Here is a 10,189-nt window from a genome sequence, read left to right as displayed (position 1 = left end):
ACAAAAGTATGGCTTTAATCTACTAGATGTTAGCCCTGCAGTCGATTACAGTCTAAGGACGACCGCTGGCAGTACTGGGTATTTAAACCCCACCCTGGAGGCGGGGTTAACTCAGCCTCTCGACCAATCGGGGAGCCGTCACATGACTGGTCTCAACCAACCGGTCGAGAGGCACATGACCGACCAGGGCCAATGGTAAGCCGGTGTTCTGCACCAATGGCAGGCAGCTATGCTAATCATACCACCACACACATCAGGAAGCATGAGCCCGTGGATTCGCCAAGGTGGCCGGGATACCGATGGTCCAGAGAGTGATCAATGGTGTTCACATCCCCATGCGCCTGCCTGCAGACAACAGAGAAGTGTTCACTAACAGAAAGGGCACATACTCCATGAACATCCAGGTGGTCTGCGATCATGTGTGTGCAAGGTTCCCCGGGAGTATGCATGACGCCTACATTCGTGCGCAGTCGTTCATCCCCGCAATGTTCGAGGGACGCCCCCCCCTCCCCCCTTCTGAGGGGCTGGTTGCTAGGTGACAGGGGTTATCCGTTGAGATCATGGCTGGTGACGCCGATATGGAGGCCTCAGACCACAGTGGAGACCCTATACAACGAGGCCCATGCAGCAACCAGAGGTGTGGTGGAGCGGTGCTTTGGCTTGCTGAAGATGCGATTCAGATGCGGGGAACGCTCCGGAGGGGCCCTGCAGTACCGGCCCGACAGGGTCGGTCGCATTGTTGCGGTATGCTGTGCGCTGCACAACATTGCTATGCAGAGGGGAGATGCCCTGGTGGAGGAGTCAGAGGGAGAAGCCGATGGCAGCGGTGCTAACACTAACGAAGAGGAGGAGGAGGATGGCATACAGCAGGGTGGGGCGCAGGACACAGACACAACCCGGGTGCCGGTAATGTCCAGGAAGCTGAACGGCGGCACGTCGAGGACAGCGGGCACGCGACACGTTGATGGCCGCAAGGTTCACGCACCGCGTGGGAGGGGCTCACTGAACACTACCACTTGCATAGCCAGTCATGCACACGGGCATTACACAGCCCCCACTACCCGCCCCGCACCCCCGCTCCGCGTACACGGCACCAAATCCATATCACCTTACCACTGTGGCACTACGGTATAGCACTACATTGATGACTGTGTAAGCAGGCGTGATCAGTGCCATGTTATATGATGACAGCCCGATGTGCAATGAGCTGTGAGCTCAGATCTGTTAGACAAAGTCTGACTCATGGCAATAGCTGAACCATCCATCTCGGTGGTCACTGCGTTCGTCACGGACACTCCATCACGTGCACGTGGTGGGTAGCTGGCGTCGGAGTGCCGAGGACTACAGTGTCCGACTGTGGGAGCGCGGGGGGGGGGGGGGGGACTGCACACCCGACACCGACGTTGAACCGCTCGTCAAACCCAGCAACACTCGGTCACCATGAGGAGTCCCGTGGCACTGGACATAGCACAGAGTCTTACAAGTTAGGTGCAACAGTGAGTTTAATAGTGAAAGTAACATACAGATGCCCTAGCCCCTACAACTAAACTGTGCCCTGCACCCGTGCCAACTTACTATGTGTGCAACTTCCTTGCCTTACGGGCCCTACCACTACGCCTAGGTGTATCCCCAGATGGTACAACGGGGGTGAGGCGGACTGCTGAGAATCACGCCCTGCGACATGGCTCCCCGTCGGCACGTGTTTCTCGGGGCGACCCGGCCTCGATGGGCCAGGCTGCTTGGCGGGCGTGCTGGATGACATGGTGCCACCCTGCTCTGCCCGCTGCCCACCAGATGCGCCAGGGACGGAAAGGAGGGAGGCCGAGTGTTCAGGGACGCCCCGTGATGGAGTTAATGGGACGTGCCCCAGAACCTTCTCCTCCCTCGGGGAGCTCTGTGGCCCCCGGGCCTCACTGTGGGACGGAGGTGCGAATGGAGCCATGCCCTGTCGCATCACCAACACCTGGCGCTGCCAGTCTTGGAATCCTGCAACGGTATCGACCAGGGTCCGAATGTTCGCAGAGACGGAGCCCAGGGAGTGAGACATTCCCGCCAGGGACTGTGCGACCTCAACCTATGAGTGCGCTACGCCATCCAGCACGTGCGTCAGGCGGTTGATGCTCTCCGCGACTGACTGCTGGGACTGTGCCATGGCCCGGTGAGACTCGGCCAGGGCCCGGAGTGTGGCGGCAATGTCGTTTTTGACTCTGGCACATGGTTGCCTGTGAGAGGGCAGCCCTCTCCAGGGCCATGGATGACGCGTGCACGTGAAGCCCAATGCCTTGCAGAACCCGACCCATGGCCGAAACCTTTTCACCCATTGCCTCGACCGCGGACGCCACATGTGCGTTGTCAGCCTGGGTGGCTGCAATGAGCGGCACCAATCCCTGCTCCTGGATGTGGATGGACTCCACCAACTGCATCTGCAACTGCTGGAAGATGGCCCTCATCCCGCTATTGTGTCCCTGGATTTCCACATTCATCGGGTGTCCGGCTGGGTCAAGTACATCCAGGAACCCAGGAACCATCTGGGCAGCAGCTGGATGCTTGTCCTGGGCTGCCCTCTGACCGTCCAGCTCCTCGGCTGTTCCGAACTCCACCTGCTGTACCGGCTCAGCTGTGAGGTGCACACCAGACCGTGACCCAGGAGCCTCATCACTTAATTGCCCAAACGATGTGAGTGTCTCTGTGATGGTGGATGGTGTGGGAGACAGCAGTGCCGCAAGCTCTAGATCATCGTCTGTTAGGAAGTCCGGTGTGTTCTGTTCCCACACATGGCCCAGCGCAGGGCGCACGCGGCCCATGTAATGTTCCGCACCGGGTAACTCCGTTGACTGTGTGGCCGCCCTCTGTGCGTTTACGTCCACTGTCCCCGTCCTGTCCCCGTCACTGTCATGGCTCATGGCCCGACCTTTGGGCAACGCACAGCCATGACTATCGTCACTGTCCATCCTATGGGCAGCAGTATCGTCTCTGTCCGTCCTCTGTGCGTCCCCCTCCAGAGTCCCGGAATGAGAGGATGGCCCTCCTGGCCAACCTCCTGCCACCCTCTGGCGTGCGACCCAGGGTGCGGGTGACATTGCGGATGGTCGGCGCTGTGTTGGCCGAGACGACCCTGGCTGGCCCTGAGGAACACAATGATACGAGGTTCGTTAGACACACTCGGCGGGTGTATGGTGTTACAGTGGGCAGAATGTGATGAGGGGGAGGATGTGTGGTACAGTGGGCAGAATGTGAGGGGGAGAGGATGGGTGGTACAGTGGGCAGAGTGTGAGGGGGGAGAGGATGGGTGGTACAGTGGGCAGAGTGTGAGGGAGAAGGATGGGTGGTACAGTGGGCAGAGTGTGTGAGAGGGAGGATGGGTGGTACAGTGGGCAGAGTGTGAGGGGGAGAGGATGGGTGGTACAGTGGGCAGAGTCTGAGGGGGGCGATGATGGGCTGGGGGGCATGTAGGTTTGTCTCACTTGCTTCTGTGCCTCCAACCTCGCATTGCGTGACCTCCTGGGTGGCTGATCCCCCAGCGAGGTCCAGTGCCCTCTGTTCGTAAACGGTTAGGGGGTGCAGCACAGGCGAACCCCCTCCGGTTCTCATACGCTCGCTGTTGTTGTGAGCTGTCTTGTCCTGTTGGGAGGTGGGGGGGGGGGGGGGGGGGGCATGGATAGAGCATCACGCATCACAATTAGGTGGGTATCATCAAGGGCGATCAGATATATGGGTGGGGGGTACTTTGGAACCACACCATGGCATCTCTCCAGGGGGTCACGGTGCTCATGTGGGTCGGGTACAATGTTGTTCACCCCCCTCCACTCACCCTCGCCTCCCCTCTCCCTCGTGCCCGGGGGGGGGGGGGGGGGGGGGGGGGGTGGTTGTTGAGGGCCATGGGGGGGGGCGGGGTTGGTTGTGACCTGGGGTACACTCGTGGCACTTAGCCTGGCAGCCCATAGTGAGGTTGTGGAGCTTCTTTCTGCACTGCTCCCCGGCCGGGGGGGGGGGGGGGGGGGGGGGGTGGTGCCCCACAGCACTCACTGCGGTGCCAACCTCACGCCAGGTCGTCTCCCTGTGCTGGACGGCTGGCGATGCCTACGTCTTGGGCAGAGGATGGCCTTACCTAGCTCCACCTCATCGAGGAGGGTGGTCCAGGTCCATGTCCTGGAACCTCGGGGCGGCTCTTCGGGCTCAGCCATTCTCCTCCTTCTTCTGCTCCCGGGTCCTTCCGTGCGCGGATCCTGCCCTTTAGGATGCGGTGCGGCGTCATGCGCTGACAACACTGATTTCGCGCCACCCCCCCCCCCCCCCCCCCCCCCCCCCCCCGTGTTTCTCGCGGCCCTGATACTAGCCCATTTTCCGGGGCCAAAATCGATCGCGATTGGAGCCGTTTCGCGCCATTGTGAAATTCGACGGAGTTCACGACGGCGAGTTTGCTCCGGCGCAGCCTCGGAGAATCACGCCCTGTGCCTCTTAAAAAGAGGCAGCAATAAAAATGTTACTGTAATTTAAATGATGGGAAAGTAAAGACCAGGGACGAGAAAGGATTCCAGTTGGTGGATGCAGTGCTGAAGGCATGGATATGGTCAGGAGGAGAGATCATATGGTTCCTCATTAAGAATTGGGGGACACCGGATGCCCTCAAGGATCACTTTCAGAGAGGTGTGGAAGCTAGTGGCCACAGGACAGAGGTCAATTAGAGTCTGGATCTTCAGCAATGCCACAGAAAGTCTAATTATCTTTCAGAGGTGGTCATACCGAGATACCGAGGAACAACAGCCCAAGAGAGCCCAGGCACTTACAACAAAGCCACAAAAACCTAATTTGATACTTGCTTCCCAATCACTGATACTTCCTTGGAGATTTGTTTAGAGTTGGGTTCAGCATCTGGTAAGCCACATGTGATTGAATGGGCCGCAGCCAGGCCAAGGGAATGGATGGTTCATGTGCAGATCATTGGAGGGTAAGATCTGCCACAGGGGAATCAAATGAGAACTTGGATAGGGTTCCATATAGAAGTGTGCTGATGGACATCCACACTAAAATACTGGGTGCATTGGCTGGCCAACCTGGAAGCCTCCTGTCAATGCCAAGGAACTCAGACGATTCTAGCTTCAAATTGGCAGTGATAAAGATGCATAACTTGCCCTTTCCTTGTCCATTTCCTTGTGCAGAAGTTCCTGAGGCACTGCACTACTGGTCCACTCTCCCTCTGAGGATGCAGCGGCAATCCATCACAAATCCAGGCATTGCAGCATTTCCAAAATCACTCCAGAACCCTTTCAGATAATTTGCAACAGAGAATGATTCTAAAAAGTTACTTTATCTGCAAACTGAATGCCTGGAAGAACATTCATTCAAGACCTGTCTTGAAGTAGCTGCTTATTGTTTTCAGAGTGATCTATGAATTTGTGGCCTTGTCCCCCGCAGTCCAAATTTGGGGTTCGAGGGTCACAAAATGGTTGGACTGGGTGACGGCAGAATTACATTGATGAAAGTCCTGCTCTGCATACAAGGAGGACCATATGTGGTTTTCTCCTCGCAGAACACTACATGCACAGTGCCAGAGGCAGCCAGCATTGCAGTGCACCCAGGAAAGGTTTTGTAACACCAGTCCATTTCATGCCTTATACATTTACAACCAGTAAAAATAGTATTATATAATAACCCACCTCTGCAGACTTCGCCTGAGTCATCCATTTTGTATCCTGTAGTACACGAACATTTAGGTTGATTAGAGATAATGACACATTTCGCATTTGTGCAGCTGCGGGTGTGCAACGTTCAGTAGCTGTAATGACAGAGCCAGAAACATTATTAAAGAGTTCACTTTATTTTATTCCCTTTCAGAATAATACCTTTTGTCCAAGTAACTCTTTTCACAGAATGATATCAAAACATTGGTATAAATAGATAAACTTCTTGAATTTAACAGTGTAATACTTGTTAATATTAAAGTTGATGAACCTGAACTTAATTTCTTACACTTAACTGATATTCTGCATTATTTGGTTGAATTACGTTCATTAATTTAATATCCTACATTCTCAGGCTCAAAACTCTGTAAACTAATATCTCAGACATGGAAACTTAGATTCTTACATAGGGTCCATGGTATAAAGAAAAAAGAGAAAGAAAAGTACAGCACGGGAACAGGCCCTTCGGCCATCCAAGCCTGCGCTGACCATGCTGCCCGTCTAAACTAAAGTCTTCTACACTTCGGGGTCCGTATCCCTCTATTCCATCCTATTCATGTATTTGTCAAGATGCCCTTAAACGTCACTATAGTCCTTGCTTCCACCAACTCCTCCGGCAGCGAGTTCCAGGCACCCACTACCCTCTGTGTAAAAAACTTGCCTTGTACATCTCCTCTAAACCTTGCCTCTCGCACCTTAAACCTATGCCCCTAGTAATTGACCCCTCTACCCTGGGATAAAGTCTCTGACTATCCACTCTGTCTATGCTCCTCATAATTTTGTAGACCTCTATCAGGTTGCCCCTCAACCTCCTTCGTTCCAGTGAGAATAAACCAAGTTTATTCAACCTCTCCTCATAGCTAATGCCCTCCATACCAGGTAACATCCTGGTAAATATCTTCGTACCCTCTCTACAGACTCCACATCCTTCTGGTAGTGTGGCAACCAGAATTGAACACTATACTCCAAGTGTGACCGAACTAAGATTCTATACAGCTGCAACATGACTTGCCAATTTTTATATTCACTGCCCGGCCAATGAAGGCAAGCATGCCGCATGCCTTCTTGACTTGCTTCTCCACTGTGTTGCCCCTTTCAGTGACCTGTGGACCTGTACACCTAGATCTCTCTGATTGTCAATACTCTTGAGGGTTCTACCATTCACTGTATATTCCCTACCTGCATTAGACCTTCCAAAATGCATTACCTCACATTTGTCCATCTTCCATATCTCCACCCAAGTCTCCAAATGATCTAAATCCTGCTGTATCCTCTGACAGACCTCATCACTATCCGCAATTCCACTAACCTTTGTGTCATCTGCAAACTTACTAATCAGACCAGTTACATTTTCCTCCAAATCATTTTTTATACCACCAACAACCAAGGCCCCAGCACTGAACCCTACGGAACACCACTAGTCACAGCCCTCCAATTAGAAAAGCACCCTTCCATTGCTACTCTCTGCCTTCTATGAGCTAGGCAGTTCTGTATCCATCTTGCCAGCTCACCTCTGATCCCGTGTGACTTCACCTTTTGCACCAGTTTGCCATGAGGGACCTTGTAAAAGGCCTTACTGAAGTCCATATAGACAACATCCACTGCCCTATCTGCATCAATCATCTTTGTGACCTCTTCGATAAACTCCATCAAGTTCGTGAGACACAACCTCCCCGTCACAAAACCATGCTGCCTCTCGCTAATACGTCCACTTGCTTCCAAATGGGAGTAGATCCTGTCTCGAAGAATTCTCTCAGTAATTTGCCTACCACTGACCTAAGGCTCACCAGCCTGTCGTTCCCTGGATTGTCCTTGATGCCCTTCTTAAACAAAGGAACAACATTGGCTATTCTGCAGTCCTACGGGACATTACATGAAGACAGTGAGGATCCAAAGATTCTTTGTCAAGGCCTCAGCAATTTTCTCCCTTGCCTCCTTTCAGTATTCTGGGGTAGATCCCATCAGGCTCTGGGGACTTATCCACCTTAATATTTTTCAAGACGCCCAACACCTCGTCTTTTTAGATCTCAATGTGACCCAGGCTATTTACACACCCTTCTCCAGACTTAACATCCACCAATTTTTCTTTTTGGTGAATACTGATGCAAAGTATTCACTTGGTACTTCGCCCATTTCCTCTGGTTCCACACATAGATTACCTCCCCTGTCCTTCAGTGGGCCAATCCTTTCCCTGGCTACCCTCTTGCTTTTTACGTACGTGGAAAAAGCCTTGGGACTTTCCTCAACTTGATTTGCCAATGATTTTTCGTGACTCTTTTAGCCTCAAGCTCGAGTCACAGACAGACTCTCGGCGATTGTGGCGAGGACTAAACAACATAACGAGCTACAAAGTGAAGCCGAGCAGTATCTCTGGCAGCAGCGCACCCCTCCCCGATGAACTCTGCATTCTATGCTCTGTTCGAGCAGGTAACCAACAATCCGCTGTTGAGTGCCCCAGCAGCCCATAACTCACACATACCCACCATCACAGTTTCCGAAGTCAGATCGGCCTTCCTGAAAGTGAACCTCAGAAGGCAACGGGCCTGGACGGGATCCTGGTCGTGCACTCAGAGCCTGCGCGGACCAGCTGGCAGAGGTATTCGCGGACATCTTTAACCTATCCCTACTCCACTCCGAGGTCCCACTTGCTTCAAGAAGACCACCATTATACCGTTGCCAAAGAAGAACCAGGCAACGTGCCTCAATGCCAAACCATCCGGTGGCCCTGACTTCAGTCATAATGAAGTGCTTTGAGAGGTTTATCATGAAGTGCATTACCTCCATACTCCCAGAACACCTTGATCCACTGCAATTCGCATACCGTCGCAACCGGTCCACAGCAGACCCCATTTCCCTGGCCCTACACTCATCCCTCGAGCATCTCGACAACAAGGACTCCTACATCAGACTCCTATTTATTGACTACTGCTCTGCCTTCAATACCATAATCCCAGCCAAGCTCATATCAAAGCTCCAAAACCTAGGACTTGGCCCCACTCTGCACTGGATCCTCAATTTTCTAACCAACTGACTACAATCAGTAAGAATGAACCACAACACTCCTCCACAATTGTCCTCAATACCGGGGCCCCGCAAGGCTGTGTACTTAGCCCCATACTCTATCCCTGTACACACACGACTGCGTGGCAAAATTTGGTTCCAACTCCATCTACAGGTTTGCTGACGGTACGACCATAGTGGGCCGGATCTCGAATAACAAGGAGTTAGAATACAGGAGGGAGATAGAGAACCTAGTGGAGTGGTGCAACGACAACAATCTCTCCCTCAATGCCAGCAAAACTAAAGAGCTGGTCATTGACTTCAGGAAGCAAAGTACTGTACACACCCCTGTCAGCATCAACGGGGCCGAGGTGGAGATGGTTAGCAGTTTCAAATTCCTTGGGGTGCACATCTCCAAAAATATGTCCAGGTCCACCCACATCGATGCTACTACCAAGAAAGCGCAACAGGGCCTATACTTTCTCAGGAAACTACGGAAATTCGGCATGCCCACATTAACTCTTACCAACTTTTACAGATGCACCATAGAAAGCATCTTATCTGGCTGTATCACAGCCTGGTATGGCAACTGCTCAGCCCAGGTCCGCAAGACACTTCAGAGAGTCGTGAACACCGCCCAGTCCATCACACGAACCTGCCTCCCATCCATTGACTCCATTTACACCTCCTGCTGCCTGGGGAAAGCTGGCAGCATAATCAAAGACCCCTCCCACCCGGCTTACTCATGATGTGTTGGGTACTCTGGATCTGTGAAGACCGCGTTTACCAGAGCAGTAACATAGACGGGCTATCAACACTTGTAGAAGTACAACTCTATTTTATTTAACTATGAGCTGTTCAACATACTTGCACTGTGGGTCGACACTATGTTAGGATGAATGAAGACCTATGCCTAACCTGACCAGCCTATACTGCTAGCACATGGTAGAGGTTTGTGCTACTGACTGCAGGCTCTGTCTGTCTCAGAGGCTGTATCCCGAATTAGCGGGAAAACTAGTGCCCTCTGGCTTTATAGTGACCGTGCCCTATCTGGTGATTGGCTGCTGTGTTGTGTGTGTTGATTGGTCTTGCAGTGTGTCAGTCAGTGTGTGTCTGTGCACCATCATATACTTATGTGTATATTATGACAACTCACTCTTCCAATTTCTTCCATCAGGCAGGAGATACAGAAGTCTGAGAACACGCACAAACAGACTCAAAAACAGCTTCTTCCCCACTGTTACCAGACTCCTAAATGACCCTCTTATGGACTGACCTCATTAACACTACACCCTGTATGCTTCATCCGATGCCAGTGCTTATGTTGTTACATTGTATACCTTGTGTTGCCCCATTATGTATTTTCTTTTATTCCCTTTTCTTCCCATGTCCTTAATGATCTGTTGAGCTGCTTGCAGAAAAATACTTTTCACTGTACCCCAGTACATGTGACAATAAACAATCCAATCCAATCCCTCCTGACACCTTGCTTAAGTTCCTTCCTACTT

Source organism: Scyliorhinus canicula, chromosome 13, assembly GCF_902713615.1.
Source record: "Scyliorhinus canicula chromosome 13, sScyCan1.1, whole genome shotgun sequence".
NCBI lineage: Eukaryota > Metazoa > Chordata > Chondrichthyes > Carcharhiniformes > Scyliorhinidae > Scyliorhinus > Scyliorhinus canicula.
The sequence above is the reverse complement of the archived record's forward strand: the minus strand, read 5'-3'. Positions refer to the sequence as shown.